The sequence below is a fragment of the Protopterus annectens genome, chromosome 7.part0, assembly GCF_019279795.1.
Source record: "Protopterus annectens isolate FY-2018-M chromosome 7.part0, PAN1.0, whole genome shotgun sequence".
NCBI classification, from domain to species: Eukaryota; Metazoa; Chordata; order Ceratodontiformes; family Protopteridae; genus Protopterus; species Protopterus annectens.
In genome coordinates, this window is record NC_056739.1 from 1,830,209,861 (window position 1) to 1,830,228,976 (window position 19,116).

The window sequence follows — 19,116 nt, forward strand, 5'->3', positions numbered from 1 at the left end:
AGGCTACTGTCCACCTGTGTCCCATGCTCCCTTATCACACCTTCACTGATAGGTAGAGCTCTACCTATGTGGTAGCTAATGGGTACACTGTTTTGGGAAGGTGGAATGGCACTGCAGTATCAACACTTGTCTACAGTCCATGCCTTGGTCACCACTCACCTGTTGCTGTACATATGAAACCATGTCTCTCTGTCTCTCTCTCTCTCACTCTACATGTATATGTGTATATATATATGTAGATATATATGTATATATATATATATATATATATATATATATATATATATATATATATATATATATATATATATATATATATATATAATATACATGCATATCTCTACACATACATGTACACACCCATTGCTGTATACATGGATGTACATATAGGCACATGTACAGTCCACCTTTCATGGTGGGGATATCACTTATGCAACAGTTGTGGGATGTACAGGTATGTGATTAAATTGCACAGTGTTGTGCAGAATGCATGTGGGTGTCTGCAGCCCTTGTAGCATTGGCAGGCCTCACTGGCTGTAACACAGCAGATCTGACAAATCTGTCCCACAGCATTTAACCACCACATGACATATATCAACACTACCATAGCTGGCCTTAGGCATAGGCCAACTGGGCGGCCGCCTAGGGTGCCGCTCTAGCAGGGGTGCTTTTCCACTATTTATGTGTTGTAGTAAGACAAGGATGGGGGCACCAGGAAGTGTGGTAGGGGGCGCCATGCAGCTCTTTTGCCTAGGGCACCGGTTGACCTACAACCGCTCCTGCGCACTGCATGCTGTTTTCTAAGCCACACACTATGACCTACATGGATATATGCACATATCAACCTTCACTGACAGATATCTGTCCACCCTTCACTAACAGTTGCAGTATGTCCCTTGCCCTATGCACATGTGCAGATACAGATAGATACATACTGCTGCCACACATGGATGATTTGCAGTGTGCAGAGTACTCTTCAGGAACATCTACAACATGCCAGCACATACATGTGAGTTACATACCTTACCTTAGTATTTCCCTGCTCCGTGTGTTACGGTTTTGTATTTTTTTTTTTATTGGTGTTTTTTTTTTTTTGGTTTTCGCCCTCTATTCCATGTTCTGTCTCTGTTTCTCACTCTGTTCTGTTCTGTCTCTGTCTCTGTCTCAGTCTGTGTCTGTGTCCGTGTCTCTCTCTCTCTGTCAGTCTCTATCTCACAACACCTGCAATGATATAATTGCATGTGTGGACTGCAGGTACAGCCTGCTTTTCTAGGTATCTGCACTTGTGCATGTGACAGCCTCTGCACCAATTGCTGCCCACCATTCAGTAATTGCATGCAGCCTGCTGTTTGGTGATTGCATTACTCACTTTGATTGCAGCTCACTGCTATAAAATGCTAGGTTAAGTAGGCGTAGCCCTTTCAGATTTTCAAGGTGGGGCCCATGCTTGTTTGCTCTGGACACCGTTGTGTCAGTCTGAAGGTTGGTATATGTCTCTTATGTGATGCTAGGGTTGTAGCCAGTTATATGCATGTTGTACTGAAACCTGAATGTTGCTGCTCCCAGTACACACATCTCAGTGTAGACATGTACACACCCCTCCAAATGCTAGCACAGGATACATGGGAGTATATACTTTTTCCTCACTTACACAATTAACTGCCATACAAATGTGGTTATTGCACTGTATTCCTGTGGCCAGTATTAATCCTGGTCTGATACTGTGTGGTGTTTGTAAGGTGCTACTGTAACATTATTCCATGCTAGGATGGCTGGTTCTCCTTTCACAGTCATGTCATGCAATTCCACAACCACTGCTGGTAAAGACCCACAGAAAAGGATTTGTGTTATACCATTCCTAATTTCCATTTACATCCCCTCATTGTAATGCATGATATATTTATTTCAGAACCAAGTTATTTGTATATCTGCTGTGGCTTAGTGGTAATTCATGCAGTCTATTGTGTCAATGGTCTGGGGTTCGAGACTGGCAGAGGTTTTTTTCTTTTGCTGCTCAGTAGATCAAGGGCCCTGCCATAGAGTGACTAAGGCACGTTTTAGCAGTTGTAAGCGGGTTTGCGTGAGTTTGCGTGATGCTTAGCGATGCTTAGCTAAGCATACACATGTGCACACATGCTTACTCCCGCTTACTACTGCTTACAAGTGCTTACTCCCACTAACCCATGCGCTAATTTCTTTTAAAGAAAAGAAAATGGGGAGATAGGAAAGTGGTGAAAAAGGGGGCACAAAGAGTGACACACAGTAGGTAAACAAGCTCGGGATGTGCAGGACGGGTGTAGGGAAGGTCCATAGTTGCCCATTGCTTTAACAGCAACAGCTGTGCATATGCAATGAATTTGGAGTGAAATTTGAAACCTTCCACCCCTGGGAGGGGGGTGAGGACAACAAAGTATGTTGTACTGCCAATTCTAATTATCAGCTTACATGTTTGTCTGATAAACATGTGTGCGAAATGGGCAGCTATGTATGGGGCGTAATTTTTTTGTGGGTACAGATTGCCCTTTTTTTTTTCAAGTGAGAGAGGGAAGTGAGGTAGAGGAATTAGGTATGTCTGGGGAGGTAGGTTGGGAAGGCACACAGACAAGACACATTACAGGGGCAGTGTATGACACATGGGGTGGGTGAACACAATTGATGGGGTCAGATGTTTGGAAATTGCAAGCCCATGAGCCCACAGATGTTAACAGTGGAACTAAGATCCCCACCCATGGGCAGTCACCACTGAACCTTCACAGCTCCGAGGGTTGCTATGCTGGGGGCTGCATAGGATGGGCAGGCTCAACCGTGAGATGCGCCACTCTCACCTCAAGCTGGCGTAAAGGATCAGCGACTGAACGCTGGATCTCCCTACACACCACAGCCCAGACCCATCAAAGGGTGACAGGTGGCCCTTCTCCACCCATGCTTGCATGGGGGGGACGAGCTCCATCCTCTGCAGCACTTCCACCCGAAGGTGGCACGGGACCAACAGAGGAGGGGAGCCCGGGCTGGGCACCGGACCTGCTGGTGCCAGGTGCACTTGCCGGCTGATGCGGGACAGGTGGGTCTGCTGGGACCGGCCTTCCCATATGTTCTGTGATTAGGTGTGTTTAATTACAACATAAGCGAAACAGCATTCCAGATTAGTTGTAACAGCATGCAATGATATTCCTATTAATCCAACACACCAAGGGTACAACAGTTGAACAGCAAGCATAACACATGCATATATTGAACCACAGTGGTTATTCCAACAGCATGCAGGGATGTTTGGTAGCAACAGGCCACCATGATTGTGGTGTTTAAACAGGGCACATGCATCACCGTGAATGCAAATATTTCTAGAACAATAGGACATATGTCCCAACAAATATTTAAGATTACACATACCCATTGAGGTGTGGAATTGCATGGTTTATGCACATACAGTAGGGTGTAGAAAAAACCTTGGTTAACATCTTATAATGACCTTTTAGTCTACACTACATTCCTAGTGACTGCATTATTACACTTGCCACCATACATTAGGTTGCGTAATGGGTTTAGCTAGTTCAATATATGCCTAACCGTTTTCTGACATACTAACTGTCCAGGATGCAGATGTTACTGCTACATATTTCTTGATTGCATTTATATTTCTTTATCTACATATCTGGGATGTTTTCACATGACATTTTCACTTCAATTTGTACAGAGCCCTGCATTTCTTGACACACACTCACATTTCTGGGGAAAAATTACATGCTACACATGTGCCAGGTTTACTTATTCATGCCAGCCAGTAACTGACTATTGTGGACTGTATATATGTTTCACAGCTACTAGCACTTCCATCACCCACTTTATATGGGACTGCACAACTCTGGGTTGCCAGCACCTTTTCAAACAGTACTGTTTGTATAATGCAAGAATACAACAACATTTCAGACTCTGACACAAACACACTCTGTGTTTTAGACCTTTATTAATGACACTACACACTTTTCCACAGGCTCACTCCTTTATTTGTTTTAACGGTGTATAATGCAGACATGTTCAAGACATATTATACCTTTATTAATAGGTAGAACAATCTTTTTTCAGGCTCACTCACTTATGTTATATGATAGTGCCTGCAGAGATATTATTCCTGACATATGTTACCTTTCTTAATGGGTTACTACACTCTTTTTCTGCCTCTCTGATGTTTTTATCTGACAGTACATGCAGAGGACTTATTCAGGCAATTTTATGGCTGTATTATTGGACTACAACACTTTCTTTCATGCTCTCTCCCATATTTTATATAACAATACATGCAGAATAATCACTAACCTGCCTGGTGGCACAGCCTTAGCAGCCTATCAGCATAGGCTTGCTGATTCATAGCATGGTCACCTGCAGCTGTAAAGTAAATGAAGGGATATTGAGACATACCTATCCGTTATACATACTCCATTATCAATTCTTACATACTGCATTCCATGGCTACATACTCAGTTGTGGGGCATCCCGCATCCCATGGGCCTCCTGTATCCATTGGTTCAGGCGGTCCTGCTTTCATCTCTTCAGGTCTGCATGGTGGTGATGGACCTGCTCACCAGTCCGAGAAATGCCCTGTGGCACTGGTGAGGTCACAAGCTAACTGGTTCCAAGCCTCTGCCTTGTACTCCATCCCATGGAACTGGCCCTGCAGGAGTCTAGACTCGTGATGGTGGACAAGGAGCCAAACCATGTATTTGGACTCCTCAATGCCCCAACGTTGCGCTTAGAAGTGTGTTCCATCTCTGACATCAGACATTCTAACTGCAGATGTGAGCTACAATCAGTTAAGGTGTGTATTCCCGCCTGTGGGGCTTAATATGCCACATTTCCTGCACTTTTTTGTGATTGGCCATTTTGTAAAATTCTCGACTGACTGCAGACCTGCCTAGTAATGGTTAAACTACCATTTGTAAGTATATGAATGTTAATAGTGGCTGTTTCCCTTATGTTGTCATGGCTTAGTGGTTCTGTACTTTGCTTCTAATGCACACAGAGTCCTGGGTTCAAACCTTGTCATGTATTTTATTTTCATACTATCCAGACAGGCTAGGGGGTGTGGCTGCATTTATGCAACTTTGCTTTATGTTGCTCCTCAGTGCCCTACGGTGCCCTGGTTGGCGTGGCACGCACGTCCGCGCAAACACATTGCGCTGGGTAAAGCGCTATTCAACTATGGGCAACTCTATTGCACTGGGTGAAGCACTATTAAACTATGGGCAACTCTATTGCGCTGGGTGAAGTGCTATTAAACTATGGGCAACTCTATTGTGCTGGGTGAAGTGCTTCTTAACTGCAGGCAATTTTATATCAGGATCTTTTAAAATATTTATTTTGTTCACTGATACATTGGCCATTTCACTGCCTTTTAGTAATGTTTGAACATATTTGTCAAGTATTATTTCATATACTGATTTAAAACATAAATACGAAGGGGAGTGGTGGGATAAAAAATAAATACGAAGGGGAGTGGTGGGATTCGAACTGTGAATGCCTCTTCTTTGTGCGAACGCTCTGCCATTATACTATTGCATGTGATTTGCATAAGCATTCTTTCTTATGCTCTTCCATGTCAGAATTGCTAACACTAGCTAAGCAATGGGCACACCTGTACACACAGGCACAAATACGGGCAGCTATTTTGGGAATTTAAAAAAAAATGTTATGCATTTTAGAACTATGATGGGGGTTTACAATATCAGACAGTGAGGTGTTGGGTGCAGGGACATTTGAGCGAACTTGCTCTTGTTTATTTGCTTTTATTTTCAACACTTGCAGGGGCGTGGACATTTAGACTGCTCGGCAGTCAGACATGCCCCCTGCTTTCTTACACGGTCCGTGTAAGACTTACGGTTGAGTCAGCATGCCCTCATGCATATTCATGGCACACTGACGTCATACAATTCAACTGCAGCCTCCGAGTAAGACTTATTAAGTCTTACAGGGAGGATTCGTGAATCCGGGGGTTTGTCTTTGTCCCTGACTCTTCTTCTGCATTGAGACATATGCTTACTGTGTGCATGGTATACTGTCAGCCAAAAGAGTATCCTTGACTTTTTATATCTCAGTGGACATAGCTGCTTGGGCAGTTGCACTATCCCTTTCATCTCCACATACTTAGTTATCAGTACCATATTTTGGACACATGCGGAGGGATATATTTTTTTGAAATAACACTTTATTCATGCCAGTCCTTGACAGCTGCTCTAAACTACACATACGTAAATACTTAAGTGTGAATATGCACTTTACAGATTAACTTACCATGAGAGGAGTGAGACTTTGTAAGCTAGTTTAGCAGGCCACTACCTAAATCAGAGATTTAGTTATGTCTGTTATTGAACTAGAAGATAATTTTAGAGAAAGACAGGAAAGGGATGAAATACAAAGGTGAAAAAACTGAGGGATAAAAAGCTGAGAAATACAGTTACTCTATATGTAAAGCACCAAACTGAAAATCTACAGTTGTGTTGCAGTAAGCAGCAGTATGTGAATGTTGACCAGTGGCATTCAGTCAGAACCAGAAGTAGCGAGGTTCCATGTACCTAATTGAATTATAAAAAATATACCTCTATAAAGTCTGCAACATGTATTCTACAATGACATTCACAGAAATGTTGAAAAGTTACAGAATGGGTATAGAATATAAACACAGAAGTAAAATGCTTTGTCCAAGAATGGATAAATTATTATGTGATTTCGGAAAGTAGTTTCATGGTGATTTCCAGCAGTTTTGCTCCATTTATGGATGTCAGTGTTGCTTAATATTTAGACTGGGTAAACAAAACACATATAAGAGTACAGCATCCTTGTTAGTACTTTACTCAAATGCCAACATTTCATTACCATATAAGCAGAATCCCAGAGCAGTTGTCAAACTTATGACCTTATGACTGCCAGATAAGTGAGCTAACACATGATCCATGCTAACATATGCGACTCAAGTTGAAAACTAGTTGAAGGAATTACTTATAAAAAGGTGGTTTTGGTAAGAGATGAATACAACAGTGTGAATCTAAGCAAAGCAAAGAGCTTGTGGATTTAATACAAAACATTTATTTGGCTGCAGCAATTCATCTTAACATGTGTTCACATTTGCAGCTAGAAAGCTGCCTGAATGCTCCTTAACTGAGAGCAAATAAAAAAGAATTAAGAATCAAATTATGCTGCATAGTCTCTCAGCATCATCCTTTGCTGATAGTGCAAGTGATCTCGGAGAAGCTTAAGAACACTTTCTTTGTCCAATCACATCTATTAACACTCAGTTTTTGTATTGTATTGTCTGGACAGAATGTCCAGGGAAATGCATCTGCAACACTACACACATAATATACTTGACTACCTGCAGTTCCTGCAATGCCTTTCACATAGGGAAGACTATCAGAAAACTTAAGTACAGGATACTTGAACATATGTATGACATAAAGAAAAGGAAAACCACCAATGCCTCATTTACACATACTTTGGATTGCCCAAAATAAAAAAAAATTCCCGTTCTTTTTTATAGATGGGATAATTGTGACTAACTTTAGTGGGGACTTAGACATACAACTTGAGTTCAAAGAACTAACTTGGCAACTCAGACTTAATGCAGCTGCTGCTCCAGGCATTAATGATAATGTTTCTCTTTCTAGCATTGAAAGCAGCTTTAGTGTGATTTTTTTTTACTTCAGTTTCAACACATTTTTCGCTGTACAACTGTCCATGTGATTGATTTAGCTGTATTTCATTATTTTGTCTATGTAACACAACTAAATGTTTCAGGTCTGGTTCATTAAGAAATTGCACTTCGTACTTGAATGACACAATAATTTATTCTTCTAATTCAAATTTGATTAGATGAATTGTTTGTATTTAAATGGTTTTCTGATGGCAGACTGTAACTCTGATGAAGTCTTCATGTTTTTAAGACAAAGGCACTCAGTCTGTTGTTTTATTTCATTAAAATTTGTTGAAGTACATTGAAGTTCGTTACAGAGTGTCCGTTTTTTTACTTCAATTACAAAACATTTTTCACTGTATAGCTGTGCATGTGATTAATTTACCTGCATTTGATTATTTAGTGTGTGTGTAACACAACTAAATGTTTCAGGTCTGGTTCTTTAAGAAATTGCACTTGGTAGTTGAGTGACATCATAATTTATTCTTCTAATTCAAATTTGATTGACTGAATTGTTTGTATTTAAATGTTTATATTTTAATGGTAGACTGTAACTCTGATGAAGTCTTCATGTTTGTAAGATGAAAGCTCTGTCTGTGGTTTTATTAAATTAAAATTAGTTGTGGAGTGTCTGTTCCACTTTTTTTCTGTCAATTTATTGAAATTTACCTCTCAAATGTTTGTCTTTTTGGATTTTCCTGGTTAGGGGTTGCCACAGTGGAACACTGGTCTGCTAAAGATTGGTAGTTGATTTTTATGATGCCAAGTCGCCAGCCTGACACCCAACCTTCAGCAAAAGCACACCCATTTACACATGTCTTTTGGAGGCCACTCGACCATGGGGAGGACATGAAGACTCCACACAGAAGACACTCCAGCCAAGAAGTGAACAAGAGGACCTCTTGCTGTGAAGCAACAATGCTACCACTGTACCACCGCAGCTTTGCTTAATTCAAGTTTTCCAGCCCCCACTAAAGTAATGTAAAATAAAGAGTAAAGCTGTAATAATTTTAGGATCAAAACAAATGTGCATCTTTTTGGACTGAATTAATACATTTTTTTACCGAATGTCACAAAGCATACCTAAGTATGCAAACACTTCAGTAGTATATCCTTAATATAAGTACAACAGCTAACAATGTGGCCTTCTTTGTGTGTCTGTCTTTGCATCATATGTTTTACAGTTACAGTTTAATGCTATTTGTTTTGTCATTCTGTTGCTAAAATGCTGCATCATGTTTATCGATATTTGTAATGAGTGAACTAATAATATGCTCTCAAAGTGCACTGAGATTAACTGCAAACTATATGGACAATGCAAGTGAATGCTATGAAACACCAGAATAATGGTTTCATATTGATTTATTGATTATATGGAGATGGCTGCAATGTCATTCTGAATTGCTTAAGAAAGAGAAGCTAATATTCAGAAAGTTTTCATTTCACAATACAAGATCTTTTTAACCCATTGATCTGCTGAATGCTTTTATAACTTGAAACTGTCAACATTTTCTTTAACTTGCAGAGAGAAGCACTAGTGTGGAAACACAGCAGTCACAGTTCAAAATATCCACAGGTAAAATAGGCAGCAAACAGCAGGCAGCAGGTAAAATGAATCCAAAAATGGAAACACAGAAGTCACAATTTAAAATGTCCAAAGGTAATATAGGCAGCAAACAACAGGCAGCAGGTAAGAATAAATCCAAATGTAATGCATATACAAATTGGTAAGCGCTTTCACTGTGGAATCAAAGCTTTTTTAGACCCTAGTGAAATAACATCTCTACTACTAAGCATTTATATAACACTGTCATAATGAACAGACCAATCAAAAAACTAAAACTAATGAAAAATGAAATAGTCAAAGCTGAACTCACTAAAAAAGTGAACCCAGAAAAAAGGAAATAGGCATTACTTTTTCCTTTTCCTTATAGCATTTAAAACAGGTTTCAAAGGTACAAATTAATTTAAACCTAACCCTATATGAGAACGTAGTTTGGCTATCCATCTTGCTTCACATCTCCCTGTTTCATTTTCAATGTTACCCATCCTAGCATTCTCATATATAACATCTAACACAGTAAAAGAAAACCTATGTGCATTACCTTGCATCTGAACATGTTTAGCTAAGGCATTGACGGTGTTACCTTTATTTATACAATAAATATGGCCCCTAATATGTTCACAAAAACCGATGGTTGGTTTTGCCAATGTAAAATGAGCTGCATTGCTCACAGTTGGCTAAATAAACAACATTCATAGTGTCACAGTTAGCCATAACATTTAGAAAATATTTCTTCTTTGTATGTGGATGAACAAACTCATTACTATCTCTAACATACTGACAAAACCTAGAAGTGCCACACTTCTTGGTAGCCTTTCCCCATTGTCCATACCCCAACTTATCCAGGAAACACAACAACCTCTTTAAATTTGCCATATTCCTGTAATAAAACTTAGGAGATGTGCCAGCTAATGCTTCAACATAATCAGGGGTTAGAATATGCCAATTCTTTTTAATTATATCAGTGACCTTATTTTTGTCACTGGAAAAAGTCACAGGGACTCTTAAAACGTTGTCCCTTCTAACTTGTCTATGTGGGTCCTGGATGGGGGGAGGGGTCATAAAATAGGGTCTCCCAACACCCTTCCTAAGCTGGTGGACACCACACATACCCTTAGCTAATTCAATCCCCTTATACCCCCTAGCTGCAAAATCATCCTTCAGGGTCATGATAAATTCTTCAAAATCCTGGTCTTTAACATGTAGCCTAGAGGCCTTTAACATTTGTCCCTTCACTACATTCTCAAACACATGGTTTGGATACATACTGCTACAATGGACAAAACTGGGTTTGTAACAATCCTTCCTATAAAGGCTTGTAATAAGTCTATTACTACCAGGCTCCCTCTTCACCATAACATCCAAATAGGGTATCTCAGTATGGAACATAGTGGCAGTGAACCACAAAAAGTCTGTAGTGGAATGAAGGTAGCAAATAAATTCATCTAATTCCACTATGGTGCCAGTCCAAACCATAAAAAGGTCATCCACAAATGATCAGTAAAATTTTATTTGATGACTGCACCATCTCAAACTCACTAGAAACTTGCATTTCAATATGGCCATAACAGCATTGGTGTAGCTATTCGCACAAGGTGTGCCCATAGCTACGCCATGTCTCTGATGGTAATGTGTGTTGTCGAATGTGAAAATGTTATTCTTCAAAACCATCTCAAGGAGCAATACAATGAAATCAATCTGCCTAGCATCCAAATTGCTTCTCATTTCAATAAAATCTTTAACCCTTAAAATACCCTGCTAGTTAGGTATCACTGTAAACAGCGGCTTCTTCTTCTTACAAGTGATCATTCATTTGTGTATTCAGATCTTCAGCCTGTTGGTACACAGGAATTGTTCAGCGCTCTAGCACCCCAAGAAGAGGAGTAAATAGGTGGAGTTGAACAAGAATGGCAGCGCCTAAAACAACATGTGATAGGACTACAGAAAAGATATGTGGCCGAGCCAGGTATGGAAATAAGGCACACAAGGGAAGGTGTTGGTGGAATGCAAAAGTCCAGGAAGTCATCAAAAGAAAGGTGGAGTGCAGGAAAAAGTGGGAAATAGAAAAGACTGACTGGGCTAGGATGGATTACTGGTTGGCTAACAAAGCTAAGAAATAAGTTGCAATAGCAAAGAAGAGGGCATTGGAGGTACTCTACCAGCTTCTGGAAAGGGACTCAGTAAGGGGCACAAAGAAACTATATCAGGTTGCAAGGCAAAGGCAGAAAGATAAAGAAGATAGTCAGACACCCTTCAAGGGTTGCCAACAACAGCCTGCTCACCATTCCACAGGACATCAAAGGCAGATGGAAGGAGTATTTCCAGCAGCTTCTGAATGAAGAAAACCCCACAGAAGCTGTACTGCCCCAAAAACAGCCTATGGTGAGAGAAGAAGAGGAACCCACCCAAAAGAAGTAAGAACAGCACTAAGGAAAATGAAGTCAGGGAAAGCAGCAGGCTCAGATGAGGTCAAAGCAGATAGGATAAAGATGCTGGTTGAGATAGGGGAGAAATAGTTCCTGAGGGTACTCATAGTAATGTGGAGAGAAAGGCGTATCCCACATGACTGGAAAATAAGCAGACTTGTGCCAGTGTACAAGAACAAAGGCAACATCCACAACTGGGGGCAGTACAGAGGCATCAAATGCCTATCATTGCATGAAAGTTCTGCAGAGGGTGATTGATAAATGGATACACAGAGTAGTAGAATGTAAGGTGGGAGATGAGCAGTTCAGATTCAGATCAGGATGCAGCACAACCGAACAGATGATTGCAGTGAGACAGATACTTGAGAACAAGCTAGAGATAAGGAGAGAGTCCAACTGGGCATTCCTAGACTTGGAGAAAGCATATGACAAGGTCCCAAGAAAGCTGATCTGACCAGTACTGTGATGGTTTGAAGTCCCAGAAACAATGGTAGAATTAGTGCAGGCTATGTACAAGGACCCAAATGACTCAACTACAGACAGTGTTCGGCCTCACAGAGGGGTTCCCAGTGGGAGTGGGTGTATACCAGCGTTCAGCTCTGAGACCACTACTGTTCATACTAGTGATGGACTACATTAGCAAACAGGTTGAAGAGGACAGATCAACAAAGCTGCTGTATGCAGATGATGTGGCATTACAGGCAGACTCTGAGCTAGAACTTCAGCAAAAGCTAGGAGAATGGAATGTTAAACTGAAGGCACATGGGATGAGACTAAGCACAAATAAGATGGTGGTAATGGCAGCAAATTGGGGAAATCAGAAGAAGCTGAGAACAGAAATAGAACTATATGATGGACCTGCATATCTACTGTGTGGTGGTCATGGAGACACTCAGCTCATGAGTGGGGCAGGAACCATGGTGTTGATGCCCACGTACATGCTGACTTAGTGATATCTCAGACACTTGGGAACTGAATGCACCCTGGGATGATATAGCAACCAACTCCTGTCCTGTTGTGGAATCCTATACCTGTGGAAGGGGGAGATCCTAAGCCTATCATGTTCACCATACCTAACAGTTTCACCATGGCTGAAGGCTGTGGCAGCAGTAGTCATTAGGCACAGACATTTCCCAAGCATCAAGCACACCAATATCCATGCTTGAGGACACAGACACTGAACCACCTATGAAAACAGACAAACACACTTAAGTGCATCAGTACTACCTTATGACACTTCTAGAACCCATGAGTATGTATCTATAAAACAAACTGGCATGCAGAAAGTATCGCCACATTCCCTTTTCAGGCTAATGTTGCAGCTTTTATCCTGACATGCCTGTAGGTTCAAAATGACCATACTCACTAAAGCAACAGTCCTGCTTCTATCTGATTGCACTCCATTGTGTATATGTAAGATAACACCCACCTAAGGCATCACCTACTAACACCTGTATTGCATGCTGAAGTTCTAGACCAATGTTAAGTCCTCCACTGGGCGTGACAGAGCTGACCTCATCCTCAGAGATGCCAGGAACATCTCCATGGCAGTTAGTGATGTCTATGCCATTGTATCCCACCCATGGTCCTCCACTCTTCTGCAAGGTGGTTTGCCTTGTTATAGGCATGATAGTATATGTCAATGGCCCGAAGTAATGTTTGCTGTCATTTGTGGATATGGCTTCTATTAGTGCAGACCTATCCGAAATACACTCTGGTGGATGGCGTGGGTGCTGTTATATTTAAGGGGTGCCCACCAACTGTATTTACTGAGGTCTTATGGCATGATGTCATTCTTTGCCTAGGAGAACTTTTCTATCCTCTTTCTATGCCTCTCAGGAATCCTGCACTGAAAATGTGGGGATAGACATATGTTAAGTTGTTGGCCTATTATATCTCACATGTCAGCAAAACAGTACTCAACCCTGAACTGCTACACCTGGCCAAAAAAAAAGGCATAGGTCACCTGTAAAGTTGCTTGCCATTTGATGGCATTCATTAGACAATCATGGATATGAGCAGCAAATACATGTGAAATATGCCATGGTAGTTATACCTAATATCTGCAACATGACATTTTCAGAGTGTTATGGATGAGTGACATAAAATGGTATGCAGGTAAATCGGGGTAAGGCATGTAGGAGTACAACACTAAGGGACAGACAGGATACAGGGAACCACAATTGTAGCCACCAATATATTTGACAGACAACTATATGATGGTATTTTGACTTGTTTGATGCTTTATTGCCAACTGCTGTGCATCATATGACTGCAGGAATGTGTGATAATGTGAATGTGCTACCATATTCTCTTGGACTATGATCATTGAAGAGTTAATGGCTTCTATAGGTGTTGAGTGAGGCAGGGCATCAAGGTGGTGCTCTAAGGAATCAAGAATGTTTCTGTACATAATAGATGTATAGGTAATTACCAGATATGCATTTCAGGAAATCACTGCAGAGCCTAATCCAAATTCCCAATTACCTGAAAATAATGTCTAGTTAAGGGACTTGCTCAAGCTATGTGAGAAGGCAAATGAAGGCTGAGGGGCTCAAATCCTGTATTACAGGAATCGGTTTTGTTAAGAGCTTATAGACTTAATCCTCTGCATGAACTGCTAGACAATTGTACTGAGACTACCAGGAATGCCTGCTGGGACTTTTTATGAGGGTCTTTAGTATAAAGTGCATGCTGGCACTGCCTTGCCAGAGCATTGACTGCAACAACTGACATCACATGTTCTGATGATCAGTGCAGGCACTACTCTACAGTCCTAAGGAGGTACCACCTTGATCTTCTGCATTAGTAAAAAGAAGAAGTCAAGAGAAACAGTGTTCCTGAGTTATATATTACACATGCATGATCGGTGCATTGTAGTGCAATGAAAGTCATAACTATCAGAGTAATTGCAAGGCATGTGCTTCCTGTATGTTTTCATTTTGTATTCATGTTTTTCAGCTCTTGTCTTTCACAGACAGTAGGCTGTTGTTTCCTTTTTCAAAAGCATATAAATCATTTCTTTAGATTTGGGGTAAGTACATAACTTCCCCCTGATTTCTTTAATTGATAGTACTTATAAATACACTTTAAATCCATACTGGTAGACCAGTATTCTTAGGCTCATTTTGTAGATGTGCATTCTACTGCCACTGCCCGAAAGCTTCTAAAGTAGTTTCCACAGCTACTGTATGTAGTTTTTTTTTTGTATATAAGCACCACATGAAAGGATTCTCAGGCGTTTCACTTTTGTATTCTGGAATACTGCATTAGTCTTGATTTCCACTACTGGTAGGTATATGAATTCTGCCCAGGATATGGTAAAGCAGTAAATACTCATACCATTTCTTTATTGAGATGTCATTATACAGAAAGTAAAAATCTTTTATCTTTCTCCAGATTTTTTGACACTGGAATTATGATCAACAGCACCACCCCCCATTTATACGTGTGCCAGTAAAGTACCTTACATGAAGATAAAGTTGTGTTACACTCTTTACATGTGGTATCACCATCTGACTTCATTCTGCAACTGAGGGTCATGACATTATTCTAAGTAATTACTAGGGTATATGAAACATGTTGAGGTCTGCGTTCCTGTATTATTAGGCTCAACCAAAAGACCTATATTGCAGTTTTGGTTTTATCTTTTTTGCATTTGGTTCATAATTAACCAGCACATTTTATATTTAGTTTATGATGATAAACTTATTATATGTGACTGAAAACATTTGTGCATTCTTATAAAATATGAAGCACAACTAATACTCCTGTTTCTGAAATGTTTTCTTTTTGTCATTTGGATGATATAGTAAACCAGGCACATTTAACTTGTTCTGACATACATGCACATATATTAGATTCTGATGCCTGCTTTTCTAATTGCTATTAGTCATACAATGCACTGTATAATCATGATCATCCAGATTGGTCTAAAAAAAAATTAAATGAATATTTTCAAGCAATGGAAACAATGCAATTTATAAGCTCTGTAAAATTCATGCCTGCAAAGCTTTTGTACTGCAATTTTTGCAAAACCATCAGCTGAAAACAAAATCTTGATTCAGATTAAGAAACAAAAAAGCTATCAAAAGCATAAATATATACTGTTGTTGTAATTTTAGTCTTGAAAGAATTGGGGGGAATGTAATAATGCCTACATGGACTTATTTGCATGCAGGCATAGTGGCATGATGTTTACATGGAAGTAAGCAGATATGCGACCCAGTAAACGGAGCTGAAGGAGATGCATGAGCGTGCGTATACGGAAGTGTCCATAGCATGCAAATCACCTCATAAGCAGGTGAAATGCATGCAAATGAGGCAGGTAGACTGATCCAGCAAGCAGATAGGCAGTTGCACTGACCCCATGTTGGTATCTGTAATGTACACAGAAAAATCCATGTACAGGATGTAAAAATGACACCAGGGGCTGTAAAAGTGTAGTTACAGTGGCAGAAATAGTATAAAGGACACAGATATGTGCAATAGTAACCATTGTGTGTCCAAAACCATATGGAAAATAATGTAAAATAATTTTATTTTTTTAATACCCTGGGTATGTTTGCGCAGCGCGCCTCAGTGAGCAAACATACCATTATGGAAAAAAATATAAAAAAGATTGTAAAAAACAGAATTTGTGAATATGTAGCAGTAATGCATTATAGAACCCTGTGTGGATTATGTACAATGTAGGACTGCTGTGATTGCTAATGAGGCAGTGGCTGAAACCATGTAGTTTCCAGGTACTGTGCACAGATATGTACGCAAATAAGCTAGGGTTACTAAATAGCACAAATGGGTATCTGTGTCTGCAGATCCCATTTGTGTTGTGACAGAACCATGTTGGAGCCACAGAAAAGGTAGCTGACATCAAAACAGGGGTGTATCCACAAACTTTTAAGCTCTTTGGAGCTCAGCAATGTCTGTTTGTGTGGAGCACAGCTCTGCTCAGCAGGGGGGGGGGGGGTGTCCGGTGACTGCTAAGCTTTGGTTACCTTAGGGGCGCGTGTTTCAGCGAGTTTGTGTGCTTGTGTGGTGCACAGCTGTGGTGAGTGTGACCTTCCATGGGGGTGTGTCTGCTCACTGCTAAGTCTTGTTTATCTGTGTGGCTTGAGTTTGCCCAGCACACTGCAGTGCTCAGCAAGGAAGGCTGTCAAAAAAAAAAATTGGCTGAGAAACCAATTATATATTAATTACTGATGAGCCCTGTTTCACTTAAACTAGGGACATTAAAGCCCTTAATGATGTACTTGGCAGGTAGAATGCATCATACGTAGACAATCATACAGGTTACACCTACAGCACTATAAAGTATGCATGCACCCTGTAATCTGATTTTCCCAGATACTCTGCACCTTTGGAGTACAGACTTGGGAATTTTAACCTAGAGAATGCTAGAGGCTGCTGCAGGTCTGCAACATATGTATGTGCTAGATGCTGAGGTCAATGCAGCTGCTACTGATGCTGACCATAGGCCTAGACTGAGAAGGAGAAGACTTTTCAAGCCCAGGGTAACCTACCAGGAGCTACATGAGTTGGAGATTGTAGACTGCTTCAGGGTGGACAGGGACATACTACAAGAACTCACTGAGGTCTGCCGACCTCAGCTCAGACCCAGAACCAACAGAGGAGAGCCCATTCCATTTTAAACAAAGTATGTGTAGCCCTTAGAATACTAGCTACAGGTACTTTCCAAAGACCAACTGGGGACATGATGGGGGTCTCACAGGCATCTTCTTCCAGAGTTCTCCACCAGTTCCTGGATACCATGCTACCACATGCCAGTGAGCACATTTATTTTCCCAACACCCCCGAGGAGAGGACCAGCAGAATGTGACTCTTCTATGTAGCACACTACCCTGCAGTAGTGGGTGCCATAGACTGCACTCATGTACACATCAAGGCACTACCCAGTGAAGACTGTAAAATCTACATCAACCACAAGGGGTACCACTCCATCAACTGTCAGGTCATTTGCAATGAACAGGGCATTATCATGAATGTGTGTGATGGCAGCCCTAGCGATTATCACAACTCCCATTCCTGGCATGTATCACAGCTGTACCAGATGTTTGCTAAGGGTGACATTCCACACGGCCATTTACTTGGGGATGCTGGCTATGCACTGGAAATGTGAATGATGACACCTATCAGAAATGCACTCACACCCACCAAAGAATGCCATAATGAGGCACACACACAAACCAGGAATATCACAGAGCATGTGTTTGGGCTGTTGAAGTCATGGTCCCGGTGCCTTGATACATCTAGTGGAGCCTTGCAGTACTCTCCAGCCACATATGCAGAGATGTTAACAGTGTGTGCCATGCTGCACAATATGATCCTGCAGAAATAGCTGCATCAGGATCAGCAAAGGTGAAGGATACACAGCATCCCACCATTGCCTAGGTCACCACAGCCTCACCCACAGGGGGACTCAGAGGAGGAACCTCCTGATGCTGTCCCTGTAGGCAGATGTAGGCATGCCCAATATGTCCTGGTCTTGGCCAAGAGACAATGCATAGCACATGCACTGACAACCTAGGGCCCTATGGACTGACAAATTACTCAGACTCACATACGTATTAGTAAAAATGATGCCAGCCAACTCACACAACCTGTACTTCACCATGTATTGGCTGTGGACTGAGTGCATCAGACAGAGTCAGCCCTGAACTACATGTCTATCAACTGCTGCATTCGCAAGGTAAGTCACTCTCCTGTACTCCACTTGTAAGGAGTACTACAATATGGTAGCATATGTACGAACCTGCCACATGTATGCAAGGCACTATAGTGGGCTATATATAGTGTGATACTGAGCTACTTGCAGAGATCTATAGTGGGCTACTGGGCTACTTTTACAGATCTAATCGCCACTTAGGACAACAGGTACTCTGTTCACTAATATATGCCCCATAATAGCCACTAGGCCACATGGCTGGAAGCTCCATGACAGTATTCCAGGGAGATGCCAAACAGTACAGTCGCAGGACAGTCATATGACTGTCTAAGCTAGCAAAGCATAGGCTGGTCGTCCCCTACCCCTAACACATCAGTATTCCCATACAACTATTCCAATGATATACCAGCAGACCAGACAATTCCTATATCTTGTTCATAGTGTGAGGAATGAAACCTCTCTGTCTGGTGGCTGGTGTGGCTCACTGAGCCAGGGACAGTAGCATGTGTGATGGTGCTGATGGTTCAAATCTGGCAGCATCCAACATCTTTTGCATGTGAGGTTCTCATATGATTGTAGTGCCACAGACTGCCATAACCCCTCAATCTGAATGCAAACAAGAAAATAACCAGTGCGTACTGAATGTCCAGGGGAAAACCAAACTTCAGAAAAAACTTATACCAACTGGGCAAGCACAACTGAAGACACGGCTTTAATAAAAATGATGATAAGTATAGCAGCAAACAAATTCCATGTAAAA